The sequence below is a fragment of the Notamacropus eugenii genome, chromosome 2, assembly GCF_028372415.1.
Source record: "Notamacropus eugenii isolate mMacEug1 chromosome 2, mMacEug1.pri_v2, whole genome shotgun sequence".
Taxonomy (NCBI): Eukaryota; Metazoa; Chordata; class Mammalia; order Diprotodontia; family Macropodidae; genus Notamacropus; species Notamacropus eugenii.
In genome coordinates, this window is record NC_092873.1 from 114392813 (window position 1) to 114401887 (window position 9075).

The window sequence follows — 9075 nt, forward strand, 5'->3', positions numbered from 1 at the left end:
AGTGAACAAATATAAAATGCTGGGTGTTGTGAATAGTTATTTATTTAAAAAAAACACCTACAGTTCTAGGACATCAAACTCAATATGTCAGCCATGTCATATGGCAGTCAAAATAACCTAGTACAATCTTAAGTTCATTAATAAAGTAGAAATGTTTTTCCCACTGCTAGGTGGTATAGTGAATAGAGCACTGGGCTTAGAGTCAAGAGAAACCTGATTTCAAATTTAGCTTCACCTACAAACTGAGTGTCCCAAAGTCACTTAACATATGTTTGCTTCATTTTCCCCAAGTGTAAAATCAGGATAATAATAGTACCTACCTCCAGGTTGATGGGAAGATCAAATGAGAATACTTGTAACACACTTAATACAGTGCCTGGAACATATAGTCACTTATTCCACCCATCGTTCTTGCTTAGATTACCCATATGGAGTATAATACACAATTCTTTCTATTATTAATGCTATTTTAGAAGAAGCACTGACAAGTTGGAGTATCTCGGGGAAGACTAGGAACTTTATAAAACAACAGGATACCACACCATATCAGGATCATTTGAAGGAACTAGGGAGCTTATACTAAAGAAAAGAAACTTAAAGATAAATGATTGTGTTCTATAATGGGAAGATTTCCATTTAGAAGAGGGATTTTATTTATTTTTCCCTTGTTCCAGAAGATAAAACTAGGATCAACAGACAAAATTTACAGGATTCCAACACAATTTAAAATATCCTAGCAATTAGAGTTGGATCTCTTTTTACCTTTGGAGAATAATTTCTCATAATTTCATTCCCAACATATATTCAAGCAAAAGCTGGAGGGCCACTTTTAAGGATGTCATAGTTGCAATCCCTATTCAAGTAAGAGTTGAGCATCTTGGCTTCTTAGATCCCTTCCAAATATGAGAGTATATGATTCTCTGTTGGCATCATATATCAGAAACATAACTCTGCAATAACTCTCCATCAGGTAGAAAGAGGACAAAGTTTCTAATAGCTAGCACCATAAGACATATTGAGGTAACTTTTATAGTCTTGAAAAACTGCTGTCTCACAATGATAAATATGGCTTCCCTGAGGCCAGAGATAGCTTCCTTGAGCTGAAGATAGCAAGACATGTCCTCTGCCAAGAGCAAAAGTTCTGATGATCCAGATGCTGGTGAACAAGTAAGTCTCCTCTCTGCCTCACAGCTGCCTGAAGCTGTGATTTAGTCTGCTTGCTCAGTGTCAACAGGCAAAAAATCTGTTCTCTGAGGAAATTGAGTCAGAGGAAATCAAGAATTTTTTGATTGATGGGCCATATACTGGAATGTGCCACACTGGAAACTCCTGCAGAATGCTAGTCACAAACACCAATTTCATGCTTTCTACATGCTAACCACAGATATGAATTAAATTAAGAGTACTACATAGGAAAAAAAGATACTGGAAACTCTTTGCCTCCATCCTAACTCCCCTATATCTATCTGTCTGACCTGGAACCTGTCTTTCAGTGTTTTGATGTCAGACTTTCTCCATGACATGGCATCTTCTTGATGACAGGTGCTTGTTAGGGAATAGATGTACCAGTACATTAAGAAGAGAGAAGTATTAAGGAAATCCATGGGAGCCCTGTTAGCAGGATACTAATCTTACTAATTCAGATGAATTATCAAGAGTGAAGAGGAAATCTAGTCTGAATTGTTAAGAATCTTAATTATAGAATTTTAAAGGTGTTATGCTCCTATCATCAAAAAAGAAGAGTAAGAATATTTCAAATATTCTAGCTTTTGATATTTGTGCTTAAGGGATCTAGTTAGTTATCCAATAAATGACACACAGAGGTTAATTACTAATTCCAGGAACCAAGAAAAGGAGGAGGTGCTGGAAGAATCCCAGATCCATATTAAATATTCTACAATTAGAGTATTTTTCCACTTCTGGGCATCATAGTGTAAGGGTATTAGCAATCCTGAGCAAGCCTGTGCTAAAGAGGACAATCAATGGAAGAGAACTCAAGGAACAGTTGAAGGAACTGAGAATTTCTACTTTAGAAAAGAGAAGAGTTGAAGAAATATGGTCACTATCTTTAGACATCTTTGTAATCTGGACTAATAAATCATATTTTGATAGAGCTATAAGTGTTACAAATAATTATGGAGATTAAACTTATTTTCAGTAATGTTAGAAGGAAGGTAGAAGGATTTATGCAAAAAATTGGGTTAATCAACTTTGTGACTTCCCGTCACTGGGAATACATGAAACTCAACAAACATAGACATAGACTTGGAAGCTATGTGAGGGATGATCTGGTGCAACACTTTCTTTTTATAGATTAATCATCCAAGGTCCAGAGAGGTGAAGAAACTTGCCCCAAGGTCAGATAAGTGCTAAATAACATAATCAGAATTCAAACACAGATTTCTGACTTCAAATCTGGAGCTTTCTCCACCAGGCCATGCTGGAAAAAGCAAGTGTTAAATAACCACTTTCTTTTTTAAAAAATGGAAGAGGAAGGAAGGCTCATACACGGATTGAGCACTTCCTTCTTTAATTCTAAACTACATTTTTTTATTAAAGCACTGAAATTAATCTAACAAATCATTGCAAATTGAAGCCCTCTAGAGACTTGTCTTGAAGTTGTGACCATATACATTACTTATAAATTATACATAATATACATAAGAATAATAACTAGCATTTATATAACACTTTGAGGCCTTTAAAGTGCTTTGCATGTATTACCTCATTTGATCCTCACAACAACCCTGTTTGTAGGTTTTACCATTATCTCATTTTATAGATAAGGAAACTGAGGCTGAGAAGTTAAGTCCAGAGTCACACAGCTATTAAGGGTCTGAGGTAGGGTTTTGAGCTCAGATCTTCCTGACTCTAAGTCAGACATTCTCTATACTGTACCATCTATCTGTAACAGAAATACTTCAAAATATTTAATCCTCCAAAGAAGTTTAAATGGTGCTCTTTAACATTACTTTAGCCTATTCAGAAAGCCCCTTATTGCTAAACACTACACGGACCCACTCACTGCCTGAATTATCAATGATCAGAAAATAATGAAGTCAAATTGAATGAAAGTCCCACTGTACACATTCTTTTTATTGTACCGTTTGCAGTGCTACAGGAGCACATACACACATGCTCAAAAAAAGAGACAGCCCTTTATTTTCTTCCTCTGGCTGAATCCCAACAATATTGCAGATGTCAAAACCAATGTTCAGAGTTCTGGGAACCAAATTTGTTAGTAGCCCCTGCTCCTGCTACTGCATTGCATCAAGGGGACAGCCCAGATCTTCCTGGCAACATTTGCCTTCAGAAAGATCAGTACTGAAATCCCCTGAGCTGTCTTAAGGAAAGGTCCATGTCTCCTATTTACATACAGAGGCTTTGCTCCAAAATATCAGCAGTCAAGATGAATAGTATCACAGCAATTTGATAGAAGTTTCAAAAAAACTTCTAGTTACAATAAAATGCTGATAGATATTATTGTCCTATAGCCCTATCAGGGAGAGGTGCCCTGAAAATATATTATCCAATAGAATATGGAATATGATCCTCTGGATGTACTAAGGCCCCAAATATGCAAATACGATGATATCCCTCAAGTAGTACTTGAATTGTGTAGAGACAAAGGTTTTAGACATAATAAAAAAATAGCACCTATAGGACTTTTAAACTTGTTGGTTTAAAGAATTGCTAAATAGATATGTTTTTAAGTCCACTTAATAAGAGGCTTCAAATATTTTAAAATTATATCAAGCACTATCATCATTATACAAGACCATGTGTACAAAAAGAATTTTCTAACAAAGAGAGCATGATTATCATCTATCAGAGTTGCTGTATTTTGTGGGAAATTGGAATAATCTTTTCAGTTCTAAGCTTCTATATTCAAGAAATATCTATGGTTGAGTTAATTACAGATGCATAGAAATGTATAGTTATAAAGAACGCAATAGTTTATAAAACTTAACCCATATGTAAAATATGAATTTCCTCTACAATATGCCCGATAAGTAGTCACCCAGCCTTCCTATGAAGAGGTCAAATAAAAAAAAAAATGCTATTTCCTAGGGATAACTCATTCTGGTTTTGATTAGTTCTGATTAATAGGAAACCTTTTCTAATGTATTTTTTTCTAGAGTTATAAGTGAACCACACTGGTTGTGAACTGATCCAAACAATTTGGAACTATGGCCAAAGGATAACCAAACTGTGTATACCCTTTAATCCAGCAATGTCACTACTATGTCTGTATCCCAAAGATGTCATAAAGAAGAGTAAAGGACCCACATGTACAAAATATGTGTATAGCAGCTCTTTTTGTGGTGGCAAAGAATTGGAAATTGAGGGGATGCCCATCAATTGGGGAATAGCTAGACAAACTGTGCTATATGAATTAATGGAATTTTATTGTGGTATAAGAAATGATGAGCAGATGGATTTCAGAAAAACTTGAAAATGCTTAAATGAACTGATGCTGAATGAAGTGAGAAGAAGCAGGAGAACATTGCACACAGAAATAGCAACACTGTGGGGTGATAAACTATGGTAAACTTAGTTCTTCTTAGCAATGCAATGATCAAAGACCATTCAAAAAGACTCCATGATGGAAAATGCTAACCACATCCAGAGAAAGAACTATGAAGTCTGAATGCAGATCAAAACATACTGATTTCACCTTTTTTGTTTCTTGATTTTTTTCTTTCTCATGAATTTCCCCTTTTGTTCTGATTCTTCTTTCACAACACGACTAATGTGGAAATACGTTTAACATGATTGCACATGTATAACCCATATCAGATTGATTGCAGTCTTGAGGAAAGGGAAAGGGAGGAAAAGAGGGAGGGAAAAATTTGGAACTCAGATTTTACAAAAATGAATATTGAAAACTATCTTTTATGTAATTGGAAAAAAACTAAATACTATTATGGAAAAAAATGAAAAACTAAAAATAGTGAACCACTGAGACGGCTTTTTGATGCAAGGAAATGACAGTCATAGAGAACTTCGCTTTAGAAATTTTCAATAGGTTGTCTTCTCAATGACAAGTTTAGATAAGAAGGAACAAGAAAAGTTTGACCCTGAATACTTTCCCAAGGTAGGAAGACTTGAGATGGAATAAAAGTGTGAGGAGTCTTTGTTTAGGGGACCAGTGGCTGCCTATATATAGATAACAGATTAAATGATAGAATTGGGAATCAAAAAAAAAAAAATAACTTGACAGCCTGGTGATATGGACTGAATCTAATTGTATATAAATACGAGGTAGAAGATGAGGAGTCTCTAGATATCAGTTATTTGGGTATGTTAGTAGATTGTAAACTCAATATATATTTACAGTAAGATACAGTAGCCCCCTTCCCTTAGCTAATTTTATCATAGGTAACATTAATAGGATCATGGAATCCAGAAGGAAGATAGGCATCACCCCACCATATTCTTTCCTTTCAGACTACTTCTGTATTCAATTCATTTTAAGGATGTTATTACTGAACTAGAACACATCCAGAGGTAAATCTGTTTGACAAGAGGATTGAGGCTGAAAGAACTGCGGATGATTTGCCTGTAGCGAAAAAAATATATAGTTACTGAAAATATGATAGATGTCTTTAAGCATTTGAAGGGCTGTCACATAGAGAAGAGACTTGCCCTGTTTGTTTATAAAGGATAGAACGAGAAGTAAGGTTTGCAATCAGCAGAGAAATGTATTTGTACTCAACACTCAGATAACCTTCACAATTACAGTGATCTAGGAATGAAAGGGGCTGACCATGGAAGTGATGAATTTGTCATTGCTACAGGAATTCAAAATGACCGTTTGTTGAAAATGTGGTAGAATAGATTCCTATTCAGGTGCAATTTAAGTTAAATGACTTATAAGATTTCTTCTAATTTGGGAATCCATAATTCTATGATTTTACAAAATCCTGTAAAGAAGGTAAAGTGAGGAGAGTATTTTCTCCATACCATAATCTGTTCAATGAAGTGATCAGACCATTCCCTGCAGCAAATATCAGGGTTATCTCATGACATCTTCAAGCAGAAACATAGCAATGTAGTTATTTTATATACTTTGTTCTAGCCTCCAGGAGAGGAGGGGAAAGGATGTGTGAATACTTTTCCCCAGTCAACTACTCTGTTTTTGGTCACCTTTACTATTGGAAAATTTTTCTTTACACAGAAAAACAGATTTAAGTTAAACATGGAGAAGTATTGCCCAGCAATTACAAATGCCCATAGAGAGAATGGGTTACCATTGAATGTACTGATTTTCCCTTAAAAGTACAAATATTTAAATCAATGTTTACATGTAGGGGATATTGCAAATGAGATCCATACTTCAAGTATGGGTTACACTAGCTGACTTCTGAGAGCCCTTGCAATTCTGAGATATGGTTGTTTTCTGAGTAAATGGCGTATGGAAATGTGCCGAAGGTATATGTCTTTTTCAAAATTTTGCCCAGAAATTTTTGCCTTCAAATTTTTCCCTACTTTGTACTAGTAGGAAAAGTTTATTTTAAGAATAACAGTATCAATCACTCAATTTCATTTATAAAAAATCAATAGTATCAGGTTGGAGGGAAGATTCTAGAAAAACGGCAGCAGCGGTAGCGGCAGCCACCGCCGGAGTCGCTGACTAATCAGACCCTCGCTCCCTGCCTCGGACCTTTGGCCGGTAGCCCTCAGTGGTGTGATTTTGATTTCCCTGGCCGCAGCACCGCACGGCAAGGCACGGTAACCCTCCCACTCCCACCCCCACCAGTGCAAGGACTTGTCCGGTTTGCGCCCCTCCCTGGAGATCCTTTTCATCTAGCTTGGTTGAGGGGGGTGAGGGGAGAGGGAGGAGCCGCCCCCGTGGAGAGAGAAAAGGAACAGTTTCGTAACTGTTTATTGGAGGTCTAAAATCTGAAACAACAGAAGACAGTTTGAGAAACTACTATGAACTCACAGATTGTATGGATATGAGGGATCAGTAGAAGATCAAGGGGATTTGGTTTTGTAACATTTTCATCTATGGCTGAAGTGGATGCAGCTACGAATTGATGGAAGAGGAGTTGAGCCGACAAGAGCAGCAGCCAGAGAGAAATCTGGAAAATCTGGTGCTCATATTACTGCGAAGAAACTGTTGGTGGCATTAAAGACACCGAGGAACATCACATCACCTTAGAGATTACTTTGAGGAATATGGGAAAATGGAGACTATTGAAGCAATTATAGATAGACAGTCTGATAAAAAGGGGAGGGGGGGCTTTGGTTTTGTTACATGTGATGACCACGATACTGTGGATAAAATTGTATTGCCAAAATACCACACCATCAAAGACCATAACACAGAGTAAGGAAAGTTTTATCTAGACAACAGATGCAGGAAGGTGAGAGTCCTAGGATGAGAAGAGGAGGAAACTTTGGTTTGGGGGATTCCCGGGGTGGAGGTGGAGATTTTGGACCAGGCCCAGGAAGAAATTTTAGAGGGGAATCTGATGAATGTGGAAGTAGTCACGGATTTGAAGGTGGTTTCAATGGATACGGAGGAGGACCAGGAGGCAACTATGCCAATGGGAGCTACAATGATTTTGGAAACTATAATCAGCATCCTTCAAACTATGGTCCAATGAAGAGGGGAAACTTTAGTGGTACCAGGAACATGGGCGGGGGGGGGGGGGGGGGGGGGGGGGGGGAGGCACTATTTGGTGGGGGAAATGATGGTCGGGGAGGCAGTGGAGAAAGTGGAGGTTATGGAGGGAGGAGCCACTATTGAGCTTTTCTGCCTCTTGGCCCATGGGCTTCACCATAAATAGGAGAGGACAAGAGCCCAGAGCTAACAAAACAGCTTCAAGTTATCGAAATAACAATGTTAAGGAAACTCTTTTCTCAGTCATGCATTAATATGCAGTGTTATGGTAGAAAACACCAAAGCAGATGCAGAGAGTCATTTTGTGAATGAATTGGATTATTTAATGACATTACCTTACTGTGGAGGAAGAATTATAAAAAACATGAAAAATGCCTTTGAGACAGTTTCTTAGTTTTTTTAATTGGTGTTTCTTTCTAGTGGTCTTTGTAAGAGTGTAGAAGCATTCTTTCTTTGATAATGTTAAATTTGTAAGTTTCAGGTGATATGTGAAACCTTTTTTAAGATTTTTCTCAAAGTTTTGAAAAGCTATTAGCCAGGATCTTGGTGTAATAAGACATAATGTTTTCCTTTAAAAAATTTAAGTGCATGTGTAGAGTTAAGAAGCTGTTGTATATTTATGGTTTAATAAAATAATTCTAAAGAAAAAAAGAAATAGCAGTATCTCATCAATTGGGGAATGGCTAAACAAGCTATGGTATTTGATTGTAATGGAATATTATTGTACTATAATTCCTGACAAGCAGAACGATGTCATAAAAACTTGGAAAGACTTACATGAGCTGAAGCATAGTGAAGTGAAGACAACCAGGAGAATGCTATACACAATAACAGCAATATTGTTTGATGAAGAATTGTGAATGACTTAGTTACTCCCAGTAATGCAATGATTCAAGACAATCCCAAAGACGAATGATGAAGTATACTCTCCACCTCTGGAAGAACTGATATAGTTTGAATACAGACTGAAGCATGCTATTTTTCACTTTCTTTCCTTTTCTTTTATACAAAATGACTAATAAGGAAATGTTTTACATAACTGCATATGTATAACCTAATCTGATTGCTAACCATCTTAGGGAGAGGAGAAATCAGGGAGAGAGGGATAAAATTTGAAACTCAAAACTTTTTTTAAATGTTTTTTAAAAATTGTTTTAACATACAATCAGGGAAAAAATAATATATATTTAGAAAAAAAATAAAGGACTTTTTAGCTGCATGCTAAGTAATTTAAAAAAAAGTTTTAAAGAATAACTGTCTTCTCATTCTCCACCTCTCCTTTAAGCTTTAAAATCTTAAGAGTTTGTGATTAACTAAAGATGGGAGTTTCTGGTAGGCTATCAGAGCCAACAGGAAAATTAACTCTGAGTAATTACAATCTTTCTGGGCTTGTCTAGTCATATTGTGTATGAGTTGTAATTGCTCATAGCATCATAAATCTA

The 9075-nt window shown here is 36.5% G+C and overlaps 1 pseudogene; it reads left to right on the forward strand.

Moving 5' to 3' along the window:
* Positions 1 to 1116: 1116 nt before the first annotated feature.
* LOC140522801 (heterogeneous nuclear ribonucleoproteins A2/B1 pseudogene) lies at positions 1117 to 8603 on the forward strand (annotated as a pseudogene).
* Positions 8604 to 9075: the final 472 nt, after the last annotated feature.